Raw genomic sequence first — 9,037 nt, 5'->3', positions numbered from 1 at the left:
GAGTGTTGATGGTTGATCCAAGAAAAATGAAGTCTTTGACATAAAAAGACTATATAAAGAAGGCAGTGTTCCTATAAATGTAATAAGCTTACCTCTTAAGAACACATAAATGCAAATTGTAAGTTGTAGCTGTTTCTGGCTTTTGGAAAATTTTCATCTCTTTACTAGTTAGACACTTGCAGCACTTCTAGAGGGAAGAACCAAGATAGCTGAAAGAGGGTTCTGAGGCTTGCCCAGGTAACTGTGAGAGCAGACACGGAACTGCTGGACTATATCCAGTTACCCTGCAGAGCAGAGGGCCGAGGGCCAGCTGTTCCTGTGAGAGTTCAGTTCAGATGCCCATCACCACCTCACTAGACATCCCCACATACAACTGCTTATGGTCCACACGTACAGAACTACCTGCACTCCACGCCTTGCCAAACAGCCAGCAGGCATCAAACATATACTGAGCAAAAGACCCCACAATTGACATGCTCATCACTGAAAACCTTAGTAACATTAAAATTTTTAAACTCTGATTCGGGAAGTTATCAGAGATAGGAAAATTAGAATTTTCTTGACATTGTTATCCTATATATCTTATCAACTATGTAGCTATCTGACATCTTGCTTTTGTGAGAACAGTAAAAATTTTATTTAGCATATTAACGATGTGTTAGGCAAGAGTCATTTCTCCATTTACACATATCACTGATTTTCCCATTAACAACCTGGTCTTTGGAACTTAATCATGTGGATAAGTTACCACTAGATGTAACACAAGGACTGCAGATACACAGAGGAAGAGGATATAGTCCTAGGCAGCAGAGAGTCCTGGTGTGGCACTGCGGGTTAATGTGCTGGACTACAAGGTCAAACTCACCAGCCGCTCCTCAGAAACCCTATACAGGGTCGCTAAGAGTTGGAACCAACTCAACAGCACTTAACAACAGCAACATCAGAGAGTTCAATTAAAAAGGCATGCTCAAGTATTCTAGTAGAAGGCACACACTAGCTAAGCTGCTGGGGTAGAGAGATCAGCATCCATGCCTTACACATAGAACAGTGTCTAACAGATGTATGCAATCATGAGTGACTGAGTAGACAAACATATGCTATACACAGAGCATATCATAGATGAGTGAACACACGCTATACACAGCACATGATAACGGGTGGATGCACACACTACACATGGTACATGATCACAGGCGGATGGGTGGATACACATGCTACATATGGTACACAATCATAGGATGAGTGGATGCACACATTACATACAGCACATGATCATAGGTGGAGGAGTGGATGCATATGCTACACACGGTATATTATCGTGGGTGGATGAGTGGTGGACACATGCTATACACAGCACACGATCATAGGTGGTTGAGTGGATACAAATGCTACACACAGCACATGATCACAGGTGGATGAGCGGATACACACACTACACGTGGTACAAGATCACAGGTGGATAAGTGACCACACTACCCATGGCACATGATCACAGGTGGATACACATGCTACACACGGTACATGATCACAGGTGGATGAGTGGACAGACGCTACACACAGTACAAGATGACAGGTGGATGGGTGGATACACACACCACACACGGTACACGATCACAGGGTGAATGACGGGAAACACATGTTATGGAAGGGAGGACACACTAACGGCCAAGCACTCTGGAGAGAAAGCAGTATTTTCAAAAAGCAGGGACTTGGGTCTAGCACAGTGAGTAGGAATTCACATGTCAGTATTTCAAGCAAAAGGCAGATCAAGCACAAAGAGACAAAGACAAAAGAGCATGCAATCTGCAGCAAAGAGTTTAGTTATGTGCAATGCAGATCCAAGAGACAAGACAGCAAATATGAGGGGCTTCAAAAAATTCTTGGAAAAATGGAAATTTTTAACTAACTTTTTGAAGTCCCTTTGAACAGTCAGGGTCACTTTGTCAAGGTTCTAGGCACGACCACATACACAGAAAGAGCAGTTACAGGCTCTGAAGTACACCCCAAACATATGTGTTTACAAGGCCTACTTTGGTAAATGTGGGTGAATCCAGGAGCAAAACTGGAGGCTGGCGTTCAGTTTAAGGGATCATTGAAGTGGTTGAAATAAAAGGTAAAGGGGGCAGGATTGAACCAAAGCCAAACACTCAGGGAAGTGACAACTCCTACCCACCCTAAAGGGCAGAGTCGAAATGCTCCTTAGAGTTTCCGAGGCTGTCAGTCTTTATGGGAACAGGCAATCTCATCTTTCTCCTATGAAGTGGCTGGTGGGTTTGAACTGTCAACCTTGTATCTTGCAGCCCAATGCTCACACCACTGTGACATCAGTTCTCCTTAGGCTTTAAGGCATTCATAAATATGACTTCAGAACCTTTGTTGACTCTAAGCCCTTTCTGGCAAACTAAAGAAACAGGAAGACCTAGGTTTGGGGGTCTCAAGAAATCTCAGTCCCAGGATGGCACTCCCCAACCGATCATCACTGTTGTTAAGTGCCATCGATTTGACCCGACTCATTGAGACCCTGCTAGTGGATCTGAACTGTCGACCTTGCAGGTAGCTGTTCAGTGCTCACCCTACAGCGCCACACCAAGACTCCATCCTAAGGGCAGTTATCACCACCCTGACTTTTCCTTACAGAAGTGAACTGTTCATCTTTTGGAACTGGAAGCATCAAATTCGATAGCTTTCCTACGCAATGACTGACGAGGGAACAGACGGATTAGTCCGCGCCGACGAGGGGCTGCATAAATCAGTGGAGGGATGCCGGCCTTGCGAATTCAGAGGAGGGTGTTACAGTCACAAGTCTCTCTCTGCCCGAGACAAACGTTATAACGGCCGAGGCGCAACGGCCGAACAGAACGGCCGCGACAGAGGGGCTGCGGGTGAGGACCAGACCGGGCCTCAGGGGTCTTCGCTCTCCGCCCGGGCCCCTGCGGGCCCCGCGCCCGCACCCAAGAAGCCACCTTCGGTACTGCTTGCTCTGGCGGTCGGGGCCGGGGAGCCAGCCGCGGCCTGCGCCCTTCACTCCCGGCCCGCCATCGCCCGATGGCTCGCTACAGTCGCCGTGTCTGTGCGAGCCCGGCCTCCCGTACTCACGGCTTCCAAACTACAGGGAAAGTGGGGAGGTGGAAGGACGGCTACCTGAAGGTCCTGCGCAGTCCACCGACCGCTCGCAGACAAGCTCAGACTCAGGGAGCCCAGGCTCCCGCCGCGGCGACCCTGCTCGACCCTACCGAATGCCGCGCGCTCTTATGATATCACTTCCGCCCGCTCGTAGTTTGGCTTCAAGCAGGATCACGGCTGGAGCGGCGGCCATGGGAATTGTGGGCCCTACGTCAGTTCCCTGGATTCCCTTGGGGAGAAGTTCTTCCGGGATTCCGCTTTAGCTGAGTGTTTTCTGATTGGGTCTTATGGGTGTGGAAAAGCTATTGAGGGTTTGTTTGTTTGTTTTGCTATAATAAACAATTTATTATCGTGGTCTCCAGAAATTGCCGAAATTATTTTTTTTTTACATTTCTTTACATGTCAAGTTTTCTTTGGCAAATTTATACCAAATATTAAATTTCTATTTTAGGACTTAGTGTATAGAGTGCCCTGCACAAATGTTCACTAGGAAACCTTCCTTTGACCCCTAATGGTTTATACCTTCCATTTTAAAACATAGAAACATTTTTAAATTGTCACTCTCAAAGATAATTCTAAAACAGTAAGTATAGTTCAACATCTACAAATTCTTCGTCACTTCTGGTCTGGTGGAGCCGTTTATTAGCTAACCCACAGTGGTCTACCAGCTCAGTAACACTTGATAGTCTAGAGTAGTATAAAAGCTGTTTGAGAATCTGAAATTTAAAAAAAAAGAGAGAGAGTGAAATAAAATGTGAGAGGAGAAGACTCGCCATTCATCAAGACCCATTGATTCTGTGAACTTCATTTCTTTGCCGACGCCATACCCCCCCCCCCCAATAAGATTGTCGGGGCTGGCCCCCCGACACTATCTGAAGAAGAAACAAATCTGTATTGGAAGACGTACAGCCAGAATACTCCTTAAGAGCCATGATGGCCAGACTTCATCTCGCATATTTCAGACAAACTATCAGGAGGAACTGGTCCCTGGAGGACATCATTCTTGATAAAAGTGGGAGGACAGTGAAAAAGAGAAGCCCAAGAAATGGGCAGCAGCAATGGTCTCAAGCATAGCAGCAGTTGTGAGATGGACAGGACCAGGCAGTGTTTCATTCTGTTGGACATAGGGTTGCTCTGAGTCAGAACTGACTATAGCACATAACAGCTGTCTTCTTGGAGTCCTGGTGTGGTGCTGTAGAGTAAGCACTGGACTGCTAACAACAAGGTCAGCAGTTCAAACCCAGCAGCCGCTCCTTGGAATCTACACAGGGTCTCTATGGGTAGGAACCCACTCCACAGCACACAGCAAAAACTGTCTTCTTAAGGTGTTCTGGGGGCTACACACTGGGGGCTGATTGATGCCACCATCTGCTCCACTAAAGAAAACTGAGACTGCCTGCTTCCATGAAGATTCATTGTTGTGTGCCATCCAGTTGTAAGGTTTCTGAGGCTGTAAACTTTTATGGGAGCAGAAAGCCTCATTTTTCTCATGAAGGAGGGGCTGGTGGTGTTGGAATGCTGACCTCCCTGTGGCATCGGTCTCTGTCATACAGAGTTTCCGTGAGTGGAGGTTAAGTGGCTGAAACGCTGGGCTGCTAACCACAGCAGATAGCTGAGGCAGTTTGTTCTCATGAAGACGTAATCGTGGGACCCTGTACAGAGCAGGCCCACTCTGTCCTTCAGGGTCACTAAGAGTTGCCATCATCTCAACTCCAGTTCGCCAATTGGTTTGGTTTTTCTTTTACTGAGTCCGAATTGACTTTCTGGCAATCATTGATTTTACTATTATCTTCTGCTATCTTTTCATATTTGTTAATAAGAGACTATTGATAATTATTTTTTAGTCTGTTTATTTCCTGGTGTGTAATCAGACTCTGGTCTTCAACGTTTGCCACCAAATCTGTCTTGGAAGAGGTACAACCAGAATGCTCCTTGTATGCAAGGATGGCAAGTCTTAGTCACACATACTTTGGACATGTTATCAGGAGGGACTGGTCCCTGAGGAAGGCCATCATGCGTGAGGAAGACCCACAATGAGATGGAGAGACACCGCAACAATTCTGAGAAGGTTCAAGATCAGACAGTGTTTCCTTCTGTTGGACACGAGGTCGCTATGAGTCAGAACGACCACCAACAGTAGATGCTTCCTTTATCATTTGAATTATCATGGCGTGTAAACTCCTTAAGAATTGGAAATATATACTTTTTTTGTTTTTTAATCTGGCATAGTACCTGGCACTAAGGTAGCGTAGTGGTTAAGAAGCGGGCTGTGAACCTCAAGGTCAGCAGTTCGAAACTACCAGCTACTCTGCAGGAGAAAGATGAAGTTTCTGCTCCCGTAAAAATTTACAGCCTCGGAAACCCTGTGCAGGGTCACTATGAGTTGGAACAGACTCCACAGCACATGACCAGCACCACCATCAGTACCTGGCACATGCTAACATTTGGAGACACTTAACTAAGTGCAGTGTTTCTCTGTTCATTGTTGTTGTTGCTAGGTGCCACCGAGTCAGTTCCGACTCATAGTAACACTACATACAAAACACTACCTGATCCTGCACCATCCCCACGACCATTGTTACACTTGAGTCCATTATTGGAGCCACTGTGTCAGTACACCTCAATGGGGGCTTCCTCTTTTTCACTGACCCTCTACTGACAACGATGCCCTTCTCCAGCGATTGATCCTTCCAAATAACATGTAAGACAAAGTCTTCTCAGCCTCACTTTCCTCACTTCTAAGGAGCAGTCTGGCTGTACTCATTCCAACAAAGGTTTCTTTTTCGTCTGGCAGTCCGTGGTATATTCACTATCCTTTGCCAACACCATAATTGAAATGTATCCATTCTTTTTCAGTCTTTCTTATTTATTGTCCAGCTTTCACATACATATGAGGTGATTGAAAATACATGGCTTGGGTCAGGCACACCTGTCTTCAGAGTCACATCCCTGATTTTTTTGGGCTTTTGTTTTAACACTTTACTATGTATAACAGAATGAAACACTGCCTGGACCTGTTTTTGCAACAGATTTTCCCAATGCAATGTATTATTTGATTTCATGGCTGCTGCTTCCATGGGTGTTGTTTGTGGATCCAAGTAAAATTAAATCCTCGATAATGTCAATGTTTTCTCTAACATGCTGCTGCTTATTGGTCCAGTTAGGAGGATTTTTGTTTCTTTAGGTATAGGTGTGATCCACACTGAAGGCTGTATTCTTTATCTTCTTCAGTATCCTCTTTGTTTCTGCAAGCAAGTCTGTGTCATTTGCATATTACAGGTTGTTAATAAATCTTTCTCCAATCCTGATGACATCTTCTTCTTTATACAGCCCAATTTCTCAGAATATTTGCTCACTTTACAGTTAGAATAAGAATACTGAAAGGATCCAATGCTGATATCCAACTTTCCTGATTTTAAGTCTCACAGCATCTCCTTGTTCTGTTCCCAAAACTATGTCTACGACAGGTTCTGCCTGAGCACAATGTTCTGGAATTACTATTCTTCACAATGTTATTCATAGTTTGTTATAATCTACAGAATTAAATGCTTTTGCATAGTCATTAAAACACAGGTAAACATTTTTCTGGTAGTCTCTGCTTTTAGTGCACATCCATGTAACATAAACAATGATATCTCTTGTTCCAATTCCTCTTCTGAATCCAGCTTGAATATCTGGCACTTCACTGTAGATGTACTGCTTCAACCACCTTTTTATTATATTTAGAAAATTTTACTTGCACGTGATATTAATAATGTTCAATAATTTTCACATTCTAATGGATTATCTTTCTTTGAAATAAGTACAACTATAGATCTCGTCCAACTGTTTGACCAAGTAAAAATCTTCCAAATTTCTGGTACACATGAGTAAGATCTTCCAGTGCTAAATCTATTTGTTGAACTATCACAATTGGTTCCCTATCATTTCCTGGAGTCTTTCTTTTCTCCAATGCATTTAGTGCATCTTGGACTTCATTGTTAAATACTATTAATTATTGATCATATGCTACCTTATAAAATGAGTGAATGTTGTCCAATCCTTTTTGGTACTCTTTGTATTCTGTGCATCTTCCCTTGATGCTTCCTGTGTTGTCCAATATCTTGCCCGAGGTGGTGGTGTGCCAGGGAGTCGGTTCCGACTCATAGTGACCCTGTACAGGGTTTCTGAGGCTGTAAATCTTTACAGAAGCAGAAAGACTCATCTTTCTCCACAGAACAGCTGGTAGTTTCAAACTGCTGACCTTAAGGTTAGCAGCCTGACTCGTAACCACTACGCTACTAGAGCTCCTTATCTTATCCATAGAATCCTTCAATTTTTCAAGTTGAAGCTTGAATTTTTTCTTCAGTTATTTCAGCTTAAGAAATGCTACATATGTTAGACCTTTAAGTTTTCTAATTCCATGTCTTTGTACACTCCATTAGGATACTTGGCTCTGTCTTCTCAAGGCATCTTTTGAAATGTGTTGTTCCACTCTTTTACTTCATCATTTCTTCCTTTCACTTTAGCTGCTCTCCTTTCAAAAGCAGGTTTCAGAGTATTTCCTGACATCCAATTTGATCTTTTTTTTTTTTCTTTCCTGTCTTTCTAATGACCTTTAGCTTTATTCATGTATGATGTCCTTGATGTCACCCTACAACTTGTCTGGTCTCTAGTTATCACTGTTCAGTGAGTCAAATCTCTTTTTGAGATTGTCTCTAAATTAAGGTGGGGTATATTGAAGATCATGGCTCTCCTGCACTTCTTTTAGTTGGTGGTATGGCATTGTTTTGACGGATAATTCTACATCTTTTCTTTCCATAGATGTAGTTGATTTGATTCCTATGTATTCATTCTATGTAGTAAAGTCCATTTGTATAAAGACCATTTATGATCTTGAAAAAATGGTATTTCCAATGGAAGTCCACGTGACCCAAAATATGGTTTTGAATATATCCCACCTGAATTTGGAGATCATCTGAAGAACAGATTTGATACATTAAACACAGAAGACCGAAGGCCAGAAAAGTTGTGAGTGAGATGACATCAAGAACATCATACATGAAGAAAGCAAAAAGTCATTGAGAAGAAAAGAAAAAAGGAAAAAGTCAAAATGGATGTCAGAAGAGACACTAAAACTTACTTTCCAGCATAGAGATGCTAAAGCAAATGGAAGAAATGAGGAGGTCCAAGAACTGAACAGAAAATTTCAAAGATCAGCTCGAGAAGATAAAGCCAATTATTACAACAAAATGTGCAAAGATCTGGAGTCAGAAAACCAAAAAGTAAGAACACGTTCAGCATTTCTCAAGCTGGGAGAACTGAAGAAAAATTTCAAGCCTCGACTTTCATTATTGAAGGCTTCTCTGGGCAAATTATTGAATGATTCAGAAAGCATCAAAAGAAGATGGAAGGAATATACAGAGTCACCGTACCAAAATGAATGGTTAATGTTCAACCATTTCAAGAGGTAGCATATGATCAAGAGCCAATGATACTGAAGGAAGAAGCCCGAGGTGCACTGAAGGAATTGGCAAAGAACAAGGCACCAGGAATTGATGGAATAAAAATTGAAATCTTTCAAGATTTCAGGAGGCACTCACTCATCTCTGCCAAGAAATTTGGAAGACAACTCTCTGGCTGACTAATTGGAAGAGATCCATATTTGTGCTCATCCCAAAGAGAAGTGACCCAACAGAATGCGGAATTCATCAGACAATCTCTTTGATATCCCATGCAAGTAAAGTTTTGCTCAAGGTAATACAGAAATGGCTACAATCATACACTGACAGAGAACTTCCAGAGGTTCAAGCCGGATTCAGAAGAGGCCGTGGAACAAGGGATATCATTGCTAATGTCTGATGGATCTTGGATGAAAACAGAGAATATCAAAAAAGATATTTACCTGTGCTTTATTGACTACGCAAAGGCTTTC

Source organism: Chrysochloris asiatica, unplaced genomic scaffold, assembly GCF_000296735.1.
Source record: "Chrysochloris asiatica unplaced genomic scaffold, ChrAsi1.0 scaffold00361, whole genome shotgun sequence".
In the NCBI taxonomy this organism is placed as follows: domain Eukaryota; kingdom Metazoa; phylum Chordata; class Mammalia; order Afrosoricida; family Chrysochloridae; genus Chrysochloris; species Chrysochloris asiatica.
The sequence above is the reverse complement of the archived record's forward strand: the minus strand, read 5'-3'. Positions refer to the sequence as shown.